This window comes from Apodemus sylvaticus, chromosome 3 (assembly GCF_947179515.1).
Source record: "Apodemus sylvaticus chromosome 3, mApoSyl1.1, whole genome shotgun sequence".
Taxonomy (NCBI): Eukaryota; Metazoa; Chordata; class Mammalia; order Rodentia; family Muridae; genus Apodemus; species Apodemus sylvaticus.
Genome location: NC_067474.1, coordinates 42,717,978 through 42,741,467, shown reverse-complemented (window position 1 = coordinate 42,741,467; position 23,490 = coordinate 42,717,978).

Genomic DNA, 23,490 nt, shown 5'->3' with positions numbered 1-23,490 from the left:
CCAGCAGCACTATCATTCCAGTTCTAGCAAGCAAACAGTGTCATTAGAAATGCCCTACATGTACCATGTAAGCAAAATATTCTTCATTGAAAAGGCCAGGTAGGGAGAGTTGTACAAAAGCCAATTCAATCATTATTGACCCATTTAAATAATGTTCTCCAACTCAAGATGGGAAATAATAAGATAAGGTCAATGTCAATGTAAACATTAGGTTTAGGAGGAAATTTTAGGGGATGATAGCACCAAGTTATTCCAATTGATGACTGAAGACAACAAGTAGCACTTCACATTGAATTGCTAAGGATCCTCTCTCTCTCTCTCTCTCTCTCTCTCTCTTTCTCTCTCTCTGTCTCTTTCACACACACACATACACACACGTGCTCACACATACACACACACACACACACACACACACACACACCAGTGGGACCACCTCAATATCTTCAATTTCAATCCCACCTACAGAATTTGTGTGTGTGTGTGTGTGTGTGTGTATGTGTGTGTGTTCTAAGTCTGACACTTGAGTACTTGTTTTACACGTGTTCTGATTCTCAATGATTTTTACATATTTACTTATTTGACTAATTTGTAGTATATCTTAGTTTCAGAGTTGATTTGCTCTCACCATTAAATTAATTAATTAATTAATCAAATACCTATAAAATGTGTACTGAATTTGATAGAAGTTTTGCCTATTGACAGACACTGAGGATTGAAATGTTGGGCTGAAGACAGGCTAACATGAGGGACAACCTGGGTGTGATTTCTACCACCACACAAAGAATATAAGACTGGACTGTTTTCTTTAACTAATAGGTTTAAAGTTTTACATTTTCTTTTTTTTTCTGTTTGTTTAAAAATTTCTTCAACTACTTTCAGTTTTATTTCAGTTTTAATTTTTGTCTCACGCAAATCTAAAATAAAACTAACATAACACAGAAATCACTATTTGCCTCATATTTTACAACATAAGCATTATTTTTATAAATCTATTAAGCCCTTTTGATTTATTGTGACAAAACTAAGATAACCTCTTTCCTTAAAAGTACACCTATAAATTTAGAAATAAACAAGTTTTGTTCTTGTCACAGAGAATATTGGCTGCAAGGATCAGGATAATCAGTAGACTAAAGCAAATTCAAGTTCTTCATTTAAATAAAGTCTTCTGGAGTTCCTTCTCTCTAATTGTAAGTATTTTACATAAAGTGTGCTTTTTCTACCTGGAAAACAAGGAGTCTTACATGGAGTGCTTTTGAGCGGGCTCAGGACTTTCTGGCCACACTGAATCCACTACCTCAAAATCTATTTATCATGCAAAGTTAATTAAACTGCTTGTATATTATGAACACAGCTGTTAACATTTTGAATCTGCTTGGGATGTCAGTGTGGTAAATTACAAAAAGTCTCGTGTTTGATATATGACAACATTGTTTACAATTTTTATATCAAAGTTTTTAGAAAATGCCCACGTTCTAAGTGCTATACCTAGTGCTGATATAGGTACCAAAACAATGTGCACAATGTTCTTACCCAATTGGCACTTATCTGTCAAACATACACTGATGCTCTTTTGTTTTCTCTAATCATCTTGGTTAACTTTTGAGACCAAATATAAATAACTTTGAAATTTGTTCATTTATCAAATATTCATTTGTATAAATAGCACAGATTAATATGCAGTTATACAGCAAAGCCAGACTTCAATATCATTCAGGTGGTTAGTAATGAGAAATTAGATGATTGTGACTGAAAACATTCCTTGAGCACTTGGTCTCTCAGATAGAGTCCAAGCAGCTTGCAGAAGCACTGCTTCCAAAGGATGAGTTTAAGAGCATTGTTCTGAAGTTAAATGTGTGTTGGAAGTAATTTCTATACATTGTAATTGTCAGGAGTTTTACATCAATCTACATTTAAGAGATATATACTGTTGTATTTAAATGTATTATGAATAACACTACTCACAATATATGTCTAGGATTATGGAATAACAATAAGTGACATGACAAGAAATTCAAACCAGAAGTCCTTAAAATTACACTCAAGTTTTGCTTTAGCTACTAACTTCCAGAAACACATACTTTGCTGTTTATGTTAAGATTTTCGCAGTGTTTATATTTTAAGTCCATTAGTTCACATAGTTTATTAATTTTATCAGATAGAAGAATGGTTGGTTAGACAGCCAGAACTTTGTGATATGTTACTATGCAACCTGGCACACTTCGATTATCTTGGCATTACAAATATCACTAGATATTCACAAAAATTTTTAAGAATATATGGAAATTAAATACAGATTATTTTCATGTATAAACATTACAGCTTCTGAGGCACAAGTCAAATCCAGCCTTTGAAAAACACCTTCATCTCAAACGTTATCAATAATATATTCAAAAAATACATGACCTTTAAAAATAAGTATAAATGAGAGATTATTACATTTTGGAAAATATAAATCATGATCAAATTAGTGTGACTATGCATGAACTGTGTCAATGCTGTAAGGAACAAAATAAATTGAATATACATTAGTTGAATTTCTGCAAAGAACAGAATGGTTATTCTAATAGGAAATAAAAATATTTTTATGAATAAGGTTAATTGGTAGAAAGGGGATGACTACATTATAAGAAAAATTGAGTGGTATACATCCAGTAAAGAAAGACATCTAAAGCTAGTGTCTTCCCTTTCCCTTCACTTCTCTATGAGTCTTTGCAGCTATCATCCTCACTGATCCTCTGATCAGAGGGAGTTTGTTCAGTGGTCTCCAAGCCTTTTAGAGGTAGCACTGAAAGTACCCTGTCTGCGGACCAGCAATGGCACAGGCTTTCACAATAGCTTGATGCTGTATAGGATTCTTTCAAGGACATGAAAATGTACCACTTCCTCATTGTCCATACTCACCCAAACATTAGAAGTTTTTAAAATGGATGCATAATTGCTTTTAGCAGAATAAGAACTCTGGAGTTATTTTTTTAAAGGACAACACTTCTAATACTTGAAAGGCATAATACTATAAAACGAGGCATATTGCCTTAAATTGTTTCTTTTAATTTTGATCTCAGTATCCAAGGCTGACTTCTACTGTGCTAGTTGTTTCTCTTTGTGTTTGTCTCTATGTGTGAGGCCTTTTTAGCATCAGAAGTAGAGGAGAAGGCAGAACAAAGAAGGAAACAAAATTTATTCTCAGATATTGAAAGTATATGGATACACCCAGCAGCCAGCTAGGAAGAAGCAGCCTGCACAGGTGAGGCCGGCTCTGCAGCGCAGAGAATGCAGTCTGGGGGCCTCTGGCAAGAGGCTTCCGAACTCTGCCTCTGGATCAGGAACACTCTCAGCCGCAATGCACCATCTCCTAGCAGTGCAGGAAGCCAGCTATACACCTAGCAGCAAGTGAGGAGAAGACAGCCAGTATAGCCTGCATCCAGAGCTGATCAGGGTCACAGAGGTACATACCCAAATAAAACTACAAGAGAGTGGGTCTTGAATGCCATCTTTGCTTCTGTGACTGTGCAACAGATTGGTATGCAGGTTTCACCAGAGTTGAGGATCACTTGGGATACACCACAGCAAAACTCCACCTGCACTCAGGAACTCTGCAGCACCACAGCAATTTGTGCTAGGAGAAAGCAGCTCACCCAGAGTTGCTGAGATATAAACACACACAGGAGGGGCAAGCTCCTGCCAGTGACAGCAGGCCCAACTAACACCAGAGATAACCAGATTACAAAAGGCGAACATGGGAACGCTGCTAACAGAAATCAAGCCAATATGGCACCATCTGAACCCAATTCTCCCACAACAGCAAGTCCTGGATATCCCAGCACACCAGGAAACCAATATTTGGATTTAAATTCACAGGTCATGATGCTGATGGAGGGCATCATGGAGGGTTTCAAGAAGGATATAAAGAATTCCCTTAAAGAAATACAAGAGCACACAAGTAAACAGCAAAAAGCCCTTGAAGAACTAAGGGAAAACACAACAAAACAGGTGAGAGAATTTAAAAAAACTGTCCAAGATCTGAAGAAGGAGGTAGAAACAATAACAAAATCAAAAAGGAAGACAACTTGGGACATAGAAAACCTAGGAAAGAAGTCAGGAGTCATGGATCCAAGTATCAACAACAGAATACAAGAGATAGAAGAGAGAATCTCAGATGCAAAAGATACCATAGAAAGCATTGATACAGTAGTTAAAGAAAATGAAAAAATGCAAAAAGCTCCTGACCCAAAATATCCAGGAAATCCAGGACAAAATGAGACAACCAAACCTAAGGATTATAGGCTAGAAGTGAGTTAAGGTTTCCAACTTAAAGGGCCAGTAAATGTCTTCAACAAAATTATAGAAGAAAATTTCCCTAACCTAAAGAGATGCCCATGAACATACAAGAAGCCTACAGAACTCCAAATAGATTTGACCAGAAAAGAAATTCATACCATCACATAATAATTAAAACACCAAATGTACTAAACAAAGAAAGAATATTAAAAGCAGAAAGGGAAAAAGGTCAAGTAGCATATAAAGGTAAACTATCAGAATTATACAGAATTTCTCACCCGAGACAATGAAAGCCAGAAGAGACTGGGCAGAGGTCATGCAGACCCTAAGGGAACACAAATGCCAACCCAAACTGCTATATTCAACAAATCTATCAATTACCATAAATGGAGAAACCAAGGTTTTTCATGAGAAAAACAAATTTACACAGTATCTTTCCACAAATCCAGCCCTTCAAAGGATAATGAATGGAAAACAACAACAAAGGGAGGGAAACTACACACAAAAAAAAAGCAAGAAAGTAATCTCCTTTCAACAAACCCAAAAGAGGATAATCACACAAACATGAAAATTACATCAAAAACAGCAACAATCACTATTCTTTAATATCCCTTAACATCAATGGACTCATCCCCAATAAAAAGACATAGATTAACAGACTGGATTCATAATCAAGACCCAACATTTTGCTGCATACAGGAAACCCATTTCAGTGCCAAAGGCAAACACTACCTAAGTGTAAAAGGCTGGAAAACAGTTCTCCGAGTAAATGGTCCCAGGAAACAAGCTAGAGTAGCCATTCTAATATCAGATAAAATAGACTTTCAACTAAAAGTCCTCAAAAAGGATACAGAAGGCCACTTTATACTCATCAAAGGAAAAACCGACCAGGAAGAACTCTCAATTTTGAACATCTATGCCCCAAATACAAGGGCATCTGCTTTCATAAAGGAAACCTTACTAAAGTTTAAAGCACACTTCACACCCCACACATTAATTGTGGGGGACTTAAACACTCCACTCTCTTCAATGGACAGATCAGGGAAACACAAACTAAACGGAGTCACAGTGAAACTAACAGAAGTTTTGGACCAAATGGACTTAATAGATGTCTATAGAGCATTTCATTCTAAATCAAAAGAATATAACTTCTTCTCAGCACCTCATGATACCTTCTCCAAAATAGACCATATAATTGGTGACAAAACAGACCTCAACAGATAAATGAAGATTGAACTAATCCCATGCCTCCTATCAGATCAGGGTGGTCTTCAATAGCAACAAAAACAACAAAAAAGGGCACATACATATGGAAGCTGATCAATACTCTACTCAACAATACCTTAGTCAAGGAAGAAATAAGGAAAGAAATCAAAAACTTGTTAGAATTTAATGAAAATGAAGGCACAACATACTCAAATTTACAGGACACAGTGAAAGCAGTGCTAAGAGGAAAACTCATAGCTCTGAGTGCCTAAAAAGAAGCTGGAGAGAGAATACTATTAGTTTAACAGAACACCTGAAAGCTTTAGAACAAAAAGAAACAAATACACCCAAGAGGAATAGAAGGCAGGGAATCATCAAACTCGGGGCTGAAATCAACCAAGTTGAAACAAAAAGAACTGTACAAAGAATCAACAAAACCAGGAGTTGGTTCTTTGAGAAAATCAACAAGATAGACAAACTTTTAGCCAGACTAACCACAGGGCACAGAGACAGTACCCAAATTAACAAAATCAGAAATGAAAAGGGTGAAATAATAACAGAAGCTGAGGAAATCCAGAAAAGTATCATATCCTACTACAAAAGCCTATACTCAAAACTGGAAAATCTGGATGAAATGGAAAATTTCCTAGACAGATAACAATTACCAAAATTTAATCAGGATCAGATAGATCATCTAAATGGTCCCATAACCCTTATAGAAATAGAAGTGGTCATTGATGGTCTCCCAACCAAAAACAGCACAGGCTTTAGTGCAGAATTCTATCAGACATTCAAAGGAGACCTAATGCCAATACTCTTCAAATTATTCCACAAAATAGAAACAGAATGAACATTACCCAACTCCTTCTATGAAGCCACAATTTCACTGATACCAAAACCACACAAAGATCCAACAAAAAAAGAGAACCTTAGACCAATTTTCCTTATGACTATTGATGCGAAAATATTCAAAATTCTTGCCAACCAAATCCAAAAACACATCAAAACAATCATTCACCATGATCAAGTAGGCTTCATTCCAGGGATGCAGGGTTGGTTCAATATATAGAAATTCATCAATGTAATCCACTACATAAACAAACTCAAAGAAAAAAAACCACATGGTCATTTCATTAGATGCTAAAAAAGCATTTGACACAATTCAGCATCCTTTCATGTTAAAGGTCTTAGAAAGAACAGGAATTCATGGTCCATATCTAAACATAATAAAATCAATATACAGCAAACCAGTAGCCAACATCAAACTAAATGGAGAGAAACTTGAAGCAATCCCACTAAAATCAGGGACTAGACAAGACTGCCCTCTCTCTCTATATTTATTCAATATAGTACTTGAATTTCTATCTAGAGCAATTAGACAACACAAGGAGGACAAAGGGATACAAATTGGAAAGGAAGAAGTCAAATTATTACTATTTGCAGATGATATGATAGTATACTTAAGAGACCCAAAAAACACCAAAGAACTCCTAGAGCTGATAAACAACTTCAGCAAAGTGGTTGGATATAAAATTAACTCAAGCAAATCAGTAGCCTTCCTATACTCAAAGGATAAATAGGCTGAGGAAGAAATTAGGGAAATGATACCCTTCACAATAGCCACAAACAATATAAAGTATCTTGGTGTGATTCTAACAAAACAAGTGAAAGATCTATATGACAAGAACTTCAGATCTCTGAAGAAAGAAATGGAAGAAGACCTCAGAAAATGGAAAAACCTTCCATGCTCATGGATTGGCAGGATTAATATAGTTAAAATGGCCATCTTGCCAAAAGCAATCTACAGATTCAATACAATCCCCATCAAAATCCCAACCCAGTTCTTCATAGAGTTAGAAAGAGCAATTCTCAAATTCATCTGGAATAACAAAAAACCCAGGATAGCTAAAAATTATTCTCAGCAGTAAGAGAAATTCTGGAGGAATCAGTATCTCTGTCCTCAAGCAGTACTACAGAGCAATTGTGTTAAAAACTGCATGGTATTGGTACAGTGACAGGCAAGTAGATCAATGGAATAGAACTGAAGACCTGGAAATGAGCCCACAGAATTATGGTCACTTGATCTTTGATAAAGAAGCTGAAAACATCCAGTGGAAAAAAGATAGTCTTTTCAACAAATGGTGCTGGTTCAACTGGAGGTCAGCATGCAAAAGAATGCAAATTGATCCATTCTTATCTCCTTGTACTAAGCTCAAGTACAAGTGGATCAAGAACCTCCACATAAAACCAGACACACAGAAACTAATAGAAAAGTAACTGGGGAAGATCCTTGAGGACATGGGCTCAGGGAAAAATTTCCTCAACAGAACACCAATATCTTATGCTCTAAGATCAAGAATTGACAAATGGGACCTAATAAAACAACAAAGTTTCTGTAAGGCAAAGGACATTGTCAAAAGGACAAATTGGCAACCAACAAATCGGGAAAAGATCTTTCCCAACACTACATCTGACAGAGGGCTTATATTCAAGATATACAAAGAACTCAAGAAGGTAGACTCCAGAGAGCCAAATATCCCCTTAAAAATGGGGTATAGAGCTAAACAGAGAATTTTCACCAGAGGAATATCGAATGGCTGAGAAGCACCTAAAGAAATGCTCAACATCCTTAGTCATCAGAGAAATGCAAATCAAAACAACTCTGAGATTTCACCTCACACCAGTCAGAATGGCTAAGATTAAAAACTCAGGAGAAAACAGGTGCTGGCGAGGATGTGGAGAAAGAGGAACACTCCTCCACTGCTGGTGGGGTTGCAAGCTTGTACTACCACTCTGGATGTCAGTCTGGTAGTTCCTCAGAAAACTGGGATAATACTTTAAGAGGACATTGCTATACCACTCCTGGGTATATACCCAGAGGATTCCACAACATGCAATAAGGATACATGCTCCACTATGTTCATAGCAGCCCTATTTATAATAGCCAGAAGCTGGAAAGAACCCAGATGTCCCTCAATGGAGGAATGCATACAGAAAATGTGATACATATGCACAATGGAGTACTATTCAGCCATTAGAAACAATGAATTCATAAAATTCTTAGACAAATAGATGGAACTGGAGAACATCATCCTATGTGTGGTAACCCAGTCTTGAACAGTATAGTATGCACTCACAGAAAAATGGATATTAGCCTAGACGCTTGGAATACCCAAGACACAATTCACCTATAAAATGATGCACAAGAAGGAAGGAGTGACCCCTGGTCCTGGAAAGGCTTAGAGCAGCAGTGTAGGGAATACCAGGACAGGGAAGTTGGAAGGAGTGGATTGGGGAACAGGAGGAGGGAATAGGCCTTATGGGACTTTTGGAGAGGGGGGATCTAGGAAAGGGAAAATCACTTGAAATGTAAACAAATAATATATCAAATAAAAAAGAAAGTTAATGAACTTATATTGATAAGACGAAACTTACAGATTTTCTGTATCAAGCATTTCAGTATAACTATAAAATGTTCCCTGCAAGCTCATATATCTTATGTGTACCCCTATATAACTGAACTGCTTTGGTGGCTGTGGAAATTTGAGAAGTTGGGCCTAGATGGATCAAATAATTCAATAGTCTATGACTTCAACATTTATATCAAGATCCTAAGTTTTCTCTTCTCTTTCTTCCTCTTATTATCCATGCTCTTCTCTACCACAGTTTTACTTTTATAATGTTCCACCAAAGTGTGTGCCACTAAACAGTTCTAAACTAAAATGTAGAAAACTGAACCAAGATAATTACTTTATCATTTAACATGTATCTGTTAGATATTAGCTCAGAAGATTGTAAAAGTAATAAAAAAAAATATTGGTCCGTGACTGTACTGTTCTTTAGCTTTTGAGTCTCCTTTGCAATAACGTGAAAAAAAAGATGTAGAGATGTAGGTTAGAGATGCCTGAGAATGCTCTAAGAAGTGACTGGGCACGCTCAATGGGAGGTAGACTAGAAAGCTAGTCGGAAAGTGCAGTCCAAACTCTGAGGTTCAGATGATACCAAACTCAGATATTTGAAAATAGAGCAAGACATTACTAAAAAATGTCCATGTTATACTCTAGGAAGAGTATAACATCTGTATTCATCTGTACTGTACTGAGCTTCCATGAAACTCAGGTTTCAAGGTGATAAACAAATTGCTTTCAATAAGAAATTTCCTTAAAACACAGCATTCAGATTTATGGTGTTAGCCAGATTTACAAAAACCAAGACTGGGTGAAATGATCAAATTAGCAGGGTTTAAAAACATGTACAGACTGTCCAGCAAAGAGCCAGTAATAAATCTTTCAGATTTGTGAATATTAAAAACAATGGCACATCTTATAGGTGTGAAAAGAAACCTTGTATCTCAGGAATTGGACAGAAACCATGCATTAAAGGTTCTGATATGCAAAACTATAATTAAAGACTTTCTCATGACAAGAGTAAGTTACCACTTTATTAGGCATATTTAGAAATATTATTTCTCAGGTTTCAGCTGCCAAAAAATACTCAGAGGCTGCTTTAGCCAAGTAGTCAATTTAAGCTGCAAAGGAGACCCCAGGATGATAGAGATGCTAGAATGTTGGCCTTGGAATGGAAATCTACACACACACACACACACACACACACACAAAACCCCAGAAAATGTATTTTAAGAGAAACCATGTGAATGCAGACAGCAAAGCTATGCCCATCAGAACTCTAGTTGCCCTGGAGACACAGATTTAATTTTTTCCCTGCTTTATTTTGGTCTCACTGCATCATGTTAGCCAAAATTCCTGCACTGGGAAGGCAGAGGGAGGAAGATTTCTATGTTTGAGACCAGGCAGTCTATCTTGAAATTGCAAGCAAGCCAGGACTCCATAGATGAAGTCCTGCATCAAAAAAAAACAAAAACAAAAAACAAAAAACAAACAAACAAACAAACAAACAAACACAAAGAACAAACGAAAAAAATCCAAATAACAAAAAACAAAAAGACTGATCTAGTAGGTATGTCTGATTCCATCTTCTATTTTTGGAGACTAAATGATGAAAAGTTATAGAAATGGTTTTTGACTTGGTTGTAATGAGAAATTTACCTTGCTTTATTAACCAATAAAATAATGACATTCTCAGTTTTGGGACCCATTTAAATTTCATACTTTTGCTTCTCATTTTTAAGAACTTTTAAATTGGTGTCTCCTGTGACTTATTCAAGAAAATATAAATGGAATATTGTTATAATGACCACAGCATTTGGAAAGCCTGAATTCCTCTTTCCAAGGAGAAAACACATCTATATTACATATTTGAATTCTTGACCTCTTCAAAAAGTCACAGCATGGGATGATTACGAGTTAATAATGGCTTTAATTATTAATCCAGCTTCAATTCTGAAGGAAACGAAAGTTCAAGGGCAGTTTAGAAAGTTGACGCTTTTTAATAGACATTTTTTGTGTTCTTCTGCCTTCTGCACTTATGAGAGGATAATTGCAAGCTGATGATTTAATATGAAAAATAGATTTACACATGTTGACTTAATTTCACATTCTTATTACTGAGGAGCCACATCAATCTTTCTTTAGCAAAAGGGAATTATATCCTAGGAAATCAAATTTGTTGTGAGACACAGTAAATAGAATTAAGTATATTGTTAAGTACTCGCTCTTTGATGCTTGCAGGGTGATACCACCCTGCAGATCACTCTAGCTGGATGAAGCACGTACTGGAGGATGGCTTTCTAACAATTAAGAAATTAGCACTAACAATTATGTGTCATCTCTTCTCTGCAGCTAACAGCATGATTAGTTTATGCCTAATTAAGGACTTAAATCTGCAAAGAATGTCTGGCTTCTGCTTTCCAGTGAATTCCTGTAGGCTACTTTCCAAGCCTCCTCTGGTAAACTAGAAGGGAACTAAATTTTAATGGAGGCCAGTCTGAAAGGAGTGTTTGCTAGTTCACATTTCAAGCACATTTTTAATTTTTCTGTCTTTTTAAAATTTTTGTCATTTTAACTCATGCAAAGGAAAACAAGGGTGCAAGGAGAAGAACAACACACGTATATTGAGGGTCTTCCTTTACCTTCATATAGGCTTCTCTTTGTTTTTCCAAATGACCACTACTCCTTAAGTGGACATAATTAAACTTGAACATAATTAAAGTATGTTAATGATTCTTCAAGTCATGACAAAATATGATTCCAGGAACATCATAGCAGAAAAAATAATGAAAGCTGTAAGTTAATACCGTGTAAACTAATGATACCATGAATATAATATAATATAATATAATATAATATAATATAATATAATATAATATAATATAATATAATATAATATAGTATATTCATGGTCTCACTCTGCCTATACATTTGTAATAATGTACACACATATGGACTATATTGAAATAGTATCCTCATTTTCCAACTGAGGAAACTGTAAACTGGACCTTTCAGTATTTATTAATTTTCTGTAATTCAGCTAATAAAAAGGCTGATACGCAAAATAAAAAGAAATCAGGGGAAACTAATATGAAGGAAAGGTCAAAAGAGTGCAAATACAACCCCTAATTTGGAGTTGTCTTCATGATTAGTTATGCCCTTTCAAAGCTAAATAACCCGAAAAGAATGTCTTCTTCTTAAATAGAAACAAATGGTTCTAAATGTTTATCAAAGCTATGACAAAGATTCTTAATGCAACTTTTGTTTTACTTTTGACATTTTTTTGAATGACAAATTTATAAAATACAGCTGAGGGGAAAGCTGTTTGCTGTGAAGGGGCAAAATGAGGAACATTTACAGTACCATTATAAGAAAGAAACAAGATACCGGAATCTTACAACCTAAGAAGCTACAGTGTCTATATGTCAGAAACCACAAGTCATTTTTCATATTTAGTTAAAACTAGTTTTATCTCGTTTTCCAAAGGAGAAATGAACAAATTTAAAGAAACAAAAAGACAAAAAATAGAAGAAGAAACATAAAAATTAAGAAATTATGGTTCTTCTATTAGACAACAATTGACCTCAGACATCCCCCACCCCACCTTCACTAAGAATCACGCATTTGGTTCCAGTGAGCGTGCATCAGATTCTCCAGGCATACCACTAGCTCTCTAGGCCAGAAAGCATTTTGTTCCTTTTTATCTTTGAACATGGCAAACTAATGTGAGCCAGGACAAAATCTGAAGTCATACTTACGACTTCCAGTTACACAAATAGCTTCAAACACTTGTCAAAATTTTTTGAAAGCTTGTCAGCACCGCTGATGACGACTGATGAGAAGTTTCAATTTACCTCAGAATTCTAGTACATTTATTATGTTGGAGAAATAGTATTAGAAATCATTTTGATATTTTTGAAGATGATTTACTGAGCCACAGTTTGTGTATATGCATGTGTGCGTGAATATCTTTATGCAATATGGTGATTCAGAGTTCTATAGACACATGTGCTCATCAGGAGTTATCATTGGCTAAGATTTGACTCTGAGACAGCTGAAGATAAATATGAGAAACAAAGCAAAACATATTAAAGGCCCCACACAGTATAGGTAAATACCTAACTACTGAGGTACACCACCTCCCCCAAACATGCACACATAAAAATTAATTTGTTCACTTATGAATGGTTTTTAAAAGTAATGTCTCTATGATTAAGAGGACTCATTGTTCTATCATAACAACCAGAGTACAGATAACAAACAGTATCCATACTGGGAGGTTCACAAACACCAGTAACTTAAGCTTCAAGGATTCCAACATAAGCACCTGCATACATACTTACACGCACACATAGATGACACACTAGATAGATAGATAGATAGATAGATAGATAGATAGATAGATAGATAGATAGATAGATAGATAGACAGACAGATAGAGTCAAATAGACAGAAAATAGTTTCTTCCCAAATAAGAATGGATCTATGGGCAGGGAATTTAACCTGAAACTTTCTATATACTTTTACACCTTTGTTATGTTACCTTGAAGTAGAATTTCAACCTAAAATCTGGATTCGTCTTTATAAACATCTTTTATATATGCAGAAAACAAATTTCAGCAACATTGGGATTTCAGTCTCCAACGATGTCCTGTCAAGGAAAAAAAGAAGGATTTTTTGTTCCAACTTCATATATGTAATAGATAAAATACAATGCTTATTCTATTACCATTTAAAATGACTTGTTTGACAATGACACTACTGCAAAAAATGGTTTTCTGGTGTTCATTTTAAACGCAGGTCAATTTCTACTTTATATTGGTAACCATAAGATAAATGAATTCTCCTATCTAGGAAGCAGATGAAAAATATCATATATCAACTATTCCTACTTACCAGTTATATGCTGGAAAATATTTCTACAATCTTTTGTCATTTTTATGACTTCTTCAGAAAGCATCTTTTGTTTTAATACCAGTATTACAAAGCTTATCTTTGTGCCTCACAAGGTCTGTAATTCTAACCTACCTTTTCCCCTATACTCAATACCTATAATTCCTTCAAGTTTTAAAGGAGAGGTCAGGGAAACAATGGCTTTTTTTTTTTTAACTGGGGCTCTTTTGCCTGTTAAGCCATCCCATAGCATTGAATCTGCCCCTTAGGTTAAAACAGAACTCTATGAATAAATATTTTACAGTAAAGTTTTGAACTGCAAATGGTCACTGGAATTTTTATTTGTATTTTAATGCAAATAGACAGCTTTATGTCATGTACTGCTGATAGAGAGGATGGAATGACTAAAGAAAGGATACCGATTCTGGGAATGCTGAATTAAAACGCACTATAAATAACTACCTTTGTTAGCAGTTTTAATGTTATCCTTTGATCTACTTCTTTTCAGGCTTATTCAGAAAGTCCATTGCAGGCATCCAAGCAGAAGGGCATTTAATGACAAGCATCTATCCTATGGCAGTATTCAATATTTATTTCATTTAAGAGCATTATCTAGTGAACACAACTACTTTATAATGGGTGAATCAATGATTTATGTTGAGCCAAAATATCCATCAATTAATAATAAAGAATACTGTCTGCTTTTGCAAAAACAAAGTGAACAACAGATAAACACATGCACACAAACCATCAAAATACCAACTCATTTGTCTCTGACAGTAGACAAATTATACCAAGACACTAAGTAGAGATATTAAAGCTTAATGAGAATTACATATCAGTAAAATATGAAACCAGTTCTTCACTGAACTACCGATCTTTTCTAGCAATTGGAAATGATATATACCTCTTCAAATTATATTCTAAGTAAAATTAAAATTAACAAAAATGTGACTAATATTTTTCTCTAACAACTATTGCGTATAACAATAAATAGTAACTGAGGCAGGATAGAAAGTTTTTCTTTAGTTACACTAACAAAATTGCAAAACAAATTATCTATCTTATATTTAGCAGAAATGACTAGAAAAAATTATATATATATATATCATACAATTGCCACTAATTAATGCTTTTAATAGAGCAAGCAATATTTATTAAAACTATATCCTAGGACTTAACATTATATCACTTAAACATTTGACTATCTTGTTTAGTTCCATGAACAGATACTGAGTTTAGAGTTGTAATTATTTCGCGTTGGATCATAAAATGAACCTCCCCATTTCTGGAGTATCTAGCAATGTGTCTAACAAAACAAACAGGTCAATCACAATACATCTCACAATACTACTAACTATCCTGCTCTGAAACACCCAACTGATATCAAAGTGCAAGGTTTGTTGTTAGATTTGGCTGCGTACAGATATGTGTAAACCAAATGCATATTGTCTTCTAAATTATTATTGAGATCAGACTTGCATTCCCAACAAATCATCATAATCCTTTACAGAAAATATGGGAGGAAAAGACATTGTATTGATATTGGTAAGGGGACATTCACTTTTTTTCTTTTATTGAAAATAGATAATTTTTCCTCATATAATATATGCTGAGTATAGTAACCCCTCCCTCCACACCTCCCGCTTCTATACCACACCCTCTCAACTGGATTCACATCCCATCTGTCTCTCATTAGAAAACATCCAAGCTTCAAATAGTAAAGATAAAATAAAATAATTAAAACAAAAGCAAAAGAAACACATCGTAACAAGACAAAACTAACAAATAGAAAGAAGAGAGCCAAGAACAGATACAAAGAGAAATCACTCTTTCTTATATTCAAGAATTCCATGTTTGTGTGGGTATCTTCTTTTGGGTTTGTTGGAAGAAGATTACTTTCTTGCTTTTTCTAGGGTGTAGTTTCTCTCCTTGTGTTGGTGTTTTCCATCTATTATCCTTTGTAATACTGGATTTGTGGGAAAATATTGTTTTTATCATGGAATATCTTGGTTTCTCCATCTATGGTGATTGAGAATTTTGCTGGGTATAGTAGCCTGACAGAAATATTTTCCATGTAAATCTTCAATGTTATCTGAAAATGTTTACAATTCCACCATCAATCATCTTAAAATTATCTTTATGCCTATCACTTTATCTATATAATTTCCATTATAATCTTTAATTTTAACATGTTTTTCTATATATTTCTACAATTTTATCAGAAATATTTTCCATGTAAATCTTCAAGTCTATCAGAAAATGTTTATAATTCCACTTTTAATCAACTTAGGAATACTTTTATGCCTACCATTATTATATCTATATAAAATTTTCCATGATAATCTTCAATTCTAACATGTTTTTCTACATTTTTCTACAATTTTATCAGAAATATTTTCCACATAAATCTTCAATTCTATCATAAAATGTTTCTATCCCATATTTCAATTAATGTTTTACATGTCTACCTCTTTACTCCTTAATTTTTTATGAAAATTGTCAATCTTAACATGCTTATCTGAGATATTTTCCCTGTGAATCTTAAATTTTATCATAAAGTGTTTTTACTTATCTTTACTTCCCTTTTCAATAAATAAAAAAAAAATCATAAAAACACAAAACCAGAAGACAAAATATATACATAAAGGACCTACAGGGTAAAAAGAAAGAGAAAATAAAAATAAAAATAAAATAAAATAAAATAAAATGAAACAATTAAGTTAAAACCAAAAACTGACATAAGAGAAGAATCCTGCAAAAATACCATTGAGTTCATTTTTTCGTTGCTAGCCTGGACTTGTGACCAGCTTTGGAGAGTAGTGTATTTCCCCAGTGAGACTTTGTTGAAGAAAACTAAATTTTCCTTTGCAAGTGGTTACCAATGGGAGAAAGCTTCTGGGGTAGGGATGGAGCACGTGTCTATTTCTCCTTTCAGCTCTAGGACCCCATCTGATCTATGTAGATCACATACATGCTGCCTCAGTCTCTGTGATTCCATATGTGCTTTGTCCCTATTGTGTGTAGAAGACCTAGGTTCTTTGGTGTCCTATATCCCTTGCAGATCCTATATTATTTCCAGCTCCTCCATGGGGTGTCCTAAATCTTGAGGGGAGGGATTTACTCTAGATATCACATTTATGGCTGAATGTTCTAATATCTCTCACTCCGCACATTGTCTGGCTCTGGGTCTCTGTATTTCTTCCATTTGCTGCAGAATAAAGCTTTTCTGATGATGTAAGGTACTGATACATACATTTATCAGAATGTCATTAGGAGTCACTATATTGCCACATTCCTTTAGATAAAAAGTAGTATTTGATTTTACCCTAAATCTCTGAACTGCTGAGCTATTTCTGTACTTCTATTTATATTTTTCTAAGCATGCTCTTGCTTTTATTTTATATGATTTAATTTGATAGATTATCAAATGGTAATTTATTTGGTTATATACTGAAATCTTTTTTATTTCATTTTAGATGATTGTATATGGTGTTATATGTGTTAAACTAAGTTCTTTCTATTAGATTATCAGAAATTTTTTTGTATTATGATCCCAATAATTATACTATAATTAATAACTAAACACAAGAATCATTTATATTGACTATAAGTTTTATCAAATCATGTTTTAATATTTTTTTCAAATTTATCAAATGCTTAATGCAACTAATTCACATGAAAATAAAATAAAACAAACTGTGAGGAAAATTGACACATATAACTAATGAATTCAATGTAAAAAAAAACAAAGTAATGAAGGAAGGACAGCCTTGAAAATGGCAAAGTTTAGCGTGGAGACTTAGCGCTTGAAGGAAAGGTGGTTCTGTCTTTAATAGAATCTCCAGAAAGACAAACAGCACCATGCTGTTTTAGTTTCTAATGATTTTGTCATATTACAGTCTAACAGACAGGGAAACAAAAATAGAATCGTTTTCAGATGGTAATGACTACTCCCATATCAACACAGTTCACAAGAAGGTCTGTGTTTGGAGACTAACAGAGAGATCTTGGAATGTGAAGGAAGGACAAGAAGAACTGTGACAGGTGGGCAAACACAAGGAGAGTTATAAAGAGGGCAGGAAAAATGAGAGAGGAAATCTGAAGTGGCTCACACCTGCTTAGAAGAGCAGAAGTAAACCCTCTGAGAGTCTCAATTTTGTGGATACTTACCCACATCTTCAAAGGCAGTGTACATTGCTTCTCCCAAACACACTGATCCTTAAGGATTTGAAAGAAAAACATATTTACCTTTTAGGGAAGTCCTCTTATAGAACTGCTAATCTCTTGGTGATAAAAGTCTCATAGATCCAAGTGGAAACAAAATTGTTTCTTGGTCAGCTGAGAAGTAATAGAAAGATGAGCAAAATTTTATTTTAAATAAAATTTACAAATGCTAATGATTTATGTTTACATAGAGTTTAATGCCATTTGTTATGCAAATACAAAATGGGACAGAGTTTATATTTATTAAATGTATACAAAATTTCCAGACAGTAGATATTGGTGAGACCTTTATTGGATGTCATCAAACATACACAGATGAAGGTGGAGTACAGACCGTCACCCACAAGAAATCATGGCCAAAACCATTGTCTAAGCATTGTAGAAGACTGGCCCCATTCAAGGCTAGCTGGGATGATACGATGTCAAGTTCACACAGGATGGAGTGGGAATGAAGCATATGGGCTACATAGATGAGATTTGTAGTCACATGTAAAAAAAATACTTACACCAATAATTGCATGCATGTGTAGATCATGTATTTGTGTACATACATGACAGATATATGTGCGTAGGGTAAGCTAGACAATGACATATTTTTCAAGAAGTAACTAAGTATCATGAATAGTTAAAACTGTCCTACACAGTTCATATGGAAGCAGTTTTTCATAGTGCAATTCAGTACTCTCAAAGCACTCACAAACACTCTCACAAGTCTTTTTTTAATACTATCCCTAATAATAAGAGAATAACATCATAGATTTTATTCATTCATACAGAATATACTCTGTGGCCAATGGCTTGTAAATTTAGATTGTAGACACCAAACGTGAAGGTTGTGAAGACTTAGAATGACAGCTACTATGAATGCAAAGTCTTATGGCTCACAGGGCTATAAGGCCAGCTTACAAGGCCATCAGCTACTGATGCTCAGTGATTAGACAAGTTTCATGCATAAGTTCTCTTCAGAGTTCCACAATTTCTCATTGTGAACATGTCCCCCTGGGGTTGGAACTTTGAAGGTAGGGTGAAAATGTTGCATTTGCATCAAGACTGGAAGTAGAGTGAAATGTCAATCTCGAGGTTAATGGGGGTTAAATGCTGTAGGTAATCATGGAGAGGTGACCTGGGGGTAGAGGGAATGACAGGAAGTGAATGCATCTAGTTACTGTACTGTCAAGGTAGTATGGTTACAGTTATTTTATGTTCTTCGGTGTATTTTCAAAATAACCCACATTGTGAAGATGTTTTGTTATCATAAAATGAATAAGACCTCCAAAAAGAAATTGATAGAAACATTTCTTGCAAATGAGTAAGAATATTCTAAAAAAAATCTTTGTAGTTGTCAAACATTGCCAAGAAGTTGGAAAGACTCATCCATAATTTCTTTTTAACACAAATCTCTCCTAATTAATGAATTGCATATTGTTAAAAGGGTTTTAACCTTTGTTTCTTGAAAATTTAGCACAGCCTCAGATTCTATTTTTCTAGGTTTTTTCTTCTGCCTCTTACTTGAATTGTGTTTAAACATCTTTGTTCCTATTTCCATTGGTTCATGTAGTAGAAAATCTGTCAGTGTCCAAATCTGTACTATGATGCACCTCTTTAAATTGTTTTAATACTATACACAATAACATAAGTGGATCAAACCATTGTCTACCTGCATTGTTTTCTTTGTGGAAACACTATTTTCATTCATATTGATGCAATTCTACAACTTCAATAAATGACCAGCTTCAGTTGATCCAAGAACACTTGGGATTTACATTCTTCCAAGTTTCTACATTAACTTCAGTGAAGTCTGTGCCTTCACCAGACTTTGAGGTTTCTTTCTTTCTTTTTATTAAATTATTTTATTTGTTTACATTCCAAAAGTTGCACCTCTTCCTGGTCCCCATTCCCTGAGTTCTTCACCCATCCCTCCTCTCCTATCAGCTCTGAGAGAGTGCTGTCCACCCTCACTCACCTTACCCTTCCTCCTACCAGCTACCCCAATCCCTGGAGCATCCAATTTCCACTTAATTAAATGCCTCCTCTCCCATCAAGGCCATAAAAAGCAGTCCTCTGCTACACAGGTACCAGAGGCCACAAACTAGCCCAGGGACATTCCTTGGGTTTTTGGCTTAGTCTCTGGGAGTTCTGAGGGATCCAGGTTAGTTAACACTATTGTTCTTCCTATATCATTGCAATCTCCTTTTGCTCTTTCACTCCTTCCTCTAACTCTTCCAAATGGGTCCCTGACATCAGTGCAATGATTGGCTGTAAGTATTCACATTTGTCTCTGTCAGTTGTTGGTAGAACCCCTCAGAGGACAACCATGACAGGCTCCCATATGCATGCACAACATGTTCTCCATAATACTGTCAGGATTTCGTGTGCACACATGGCATGGACCCTGAGTTGAGCCAGCCACTGGGTAGCCTTTCCTTCAGTGTCTGCTCCAATTTTTGTCCCTGTATTTCCTTTAGACAGGAACAATTCTGGGTTAAAAATATTGAAGATGGGTGGGTTGGCTCCATATCTCTACTGGGGGCCCTGTCTATCTACTGGATGTGGTTTCTTCTGGTTCCATCTCCCCACTATTGAGCATTTTGGCTAATGTCATTTCCATTGAGTCCTGGTAGCCTCTCACATCCCAGGTCTCTGAGACTTTCTCAAGATTCCCCCTGCCCTCTAGACTCCACTGCTGCATATTTGATTCATTCTCCTGGCTCTCTGGGCATTCTTCCTGTCTCTCCCCATACCTGATCCTGCCTCTCCTTTTACCCTCCCCTGTCTCCTCTCTAACCCAACTTTCTTCCTCCCTCTGCCTCCCATGATTATTTTGTTCCCCTTCTAAGTGGGTTCCATGTATCCACACTTGGTCCTTCTTTCTTGTTAAGTTTGCTAGGACCTGCGAGTTATATCATGGGTATTCTGAACTTTTTGACTAATATCCACTTATTAGTACATACCATACATGTTCTTTGGGGTCTTGGTTACCTCACTTGGGGTGATATTTTCTAGTTCCATCCATTTGCCTGCAAAATTCATGATGTCCTCGTTTTTAATAGATGAATAGTATTCTACTGTGTAAATGAACCACATTTTCTGCATCTATTGTTCAATTGAGGGACATCTGGGTTGTTTCTAGGTTCTTCCTTTTATAACTAAGGCTGCTATGAGCATAGTGGAGTGTGTGTCTTTGTCATATGGTAGAGCATCTTTTGGGTATATTCCCAGAAGTAGAATAGCTGGGTCTTCAGGTAGATCTATGTTTCTGAGGAATAGAATAGATTGATTTCCATTGTGGTTTTACCAGCTTGTAATCCCATTGGAAAGTTCCTCTTTCTCCACATCCTCACCAGCATGTAGTGTTGCTTGAGTTTTTGATTGAACCATTCTGATTAGTGTAAGGTAGAATCTCAAGGTTGTTATGAGTTGCATTTTCCTGAGGATTAAGGACATTGAACATTTGTCTAAGTGTTTCTCAGTCATTTAATATTTCAAGATTTCTCTGTTGAGAACTATCTGTTTAGCTCTGTAGCTCTCTACCGCATGTTTTAACTGGGTTATTTGGTTCTCTGGAGTCCAATTTCTTCAGTTCTTTGGGTATTTTAGATATTAGTCGTCTATTAGATACAGGGTTAGTAATATCTTTTCCCTATCTGTGGGTTGCCATTTATCCTATTGACAGTGTCCTTTGCCTTACAGAACCTTTCCAATTTCATGAGGTCCCATCTGTCAATTGTTGATCTTAGAGCCTGAGCCATTGTATTCTGTTCAGGAAATGTTCTGGCTGCCAATGCATTCGACGTTATTTCCCACTTTCTCTTCTAGTAGATTCAATGCATCTGGTTTTATTTGGAGGTCTTTCATCACTTGGACTTAAGCTTTGTACAAGGAGATAAATATGGATTAATTTTCATTCTTCTCCATGCAGACTACCAGTTAGACAAGGACCATTTGTTGAAGATGCTTTGGTATGTATGGCTATGGCTTCTTGATCAAAGATCAAGTGTCCATAGGTGTGCAGGCATATTTCTGGGACTTTGATTCTATTCCATTGATCAACCTGTCTATCTCTGTACCAATACCATGCAGTTGTTATCACTATTGCTCTGTAGTACAGCTTGAGGTGAAAAATGGTGATTCCCCCAGAAGTTCTTTTATTATTGAGAATTGTTTGAGCTATTTTGGGTGTTTTGCTTTTCCGTATGATGCTGAGAATCACTCTCTCCATTTCTGTGAAGTACTGTGCTAGAATGTTGATAGCAATTGAATTGAGTCTGTAGATTGCTTATGGCTACTGCTAGCTTATTCCTCTCTCAGTGTCAGTGAATGCCATATGAAGATGTTTAGGGAATCCTAAAAGTTAAGACAAGTAAGCCGACTAGTGAGCTCAGCACACCCCTCACACAAGCACATTTATTTCCCCGTTTTACGGTTATTTGGAAATTTCTTTGGAATGGTATAAAACAAAGACATATTTTTTATGAAAATCTGTTTTCTTTAAAATGCCTTTGGTCTGATAGCCAGGTTGCGCTCCATTTACTGATCTTTCACTTATCAAATGTTTAATGAGTACCTACTTTGTATCTGAACATAACTAGAAGCCAGACAGTCAGAAGAAAATAACAAGTATGACCAAATTCTTCATGCAGTTTCATTGAAGCATAGAGTATGGATATTAAAGAACACTCTTCCAACTTGTGCAATTCTTTGTAAAAAATTGCTAGGACAAAATTCAGTATGCCTTACAAATTTGTAAACATAGGTTACAGATATGATCTTTTAAGGAATGAATGGAGGATTCATTTGGAATGATATTTATGGTTGGAAAGACAATATTGATAAGTATTAGCTGCAGGATATCTGGGGCGCCATTGATGATCATAGATTAGAAATCCAATGCAGGTCAGGAGACAAACCACGTGACTGTGGAAACAGATGAATATAATACCTGAATGATAGAGATGCATTGGTTTTTCAGTAGGACTTTTTCTTTATTGGACACGAGAGAAAGAAATCCTTTTTCTAGACTTGTGTAATTAACACAATACCACTTTCCTCACAGCAGACACACCATATCTGGTTTTCCTATTCCACTTTAATCCAGAAGCCTTAATGGGAGGGTTGTGAACAGGATGTCTCATGTACTTCTAAGCACGCCATATCTCTTATTCTCTACCCATCGACCAGTTGAGTATCTAAGTGTGAATTGCCATGTACTACGAAAAATTGCCATGACTAATAGGAAACTATTTTTTCTAAAGTGAGAAATGTTTCATTCATTTGTTGAAGGAGGTAAAAAAAGTTTTAATATTAAAAAACTGAAATATAACGTGATGATAAGCTTTAAAAAGGAAGAGTAAAACAAAAAATGTCCAGAAATGCACTAATCAACTTAATAAAAAACAATATAAATGTTACATTAAAAATGTATTACAAAGTACAAAATATTGTCCTAATTTAAGCTTTCTTAAGTTTGCATGATATTTTC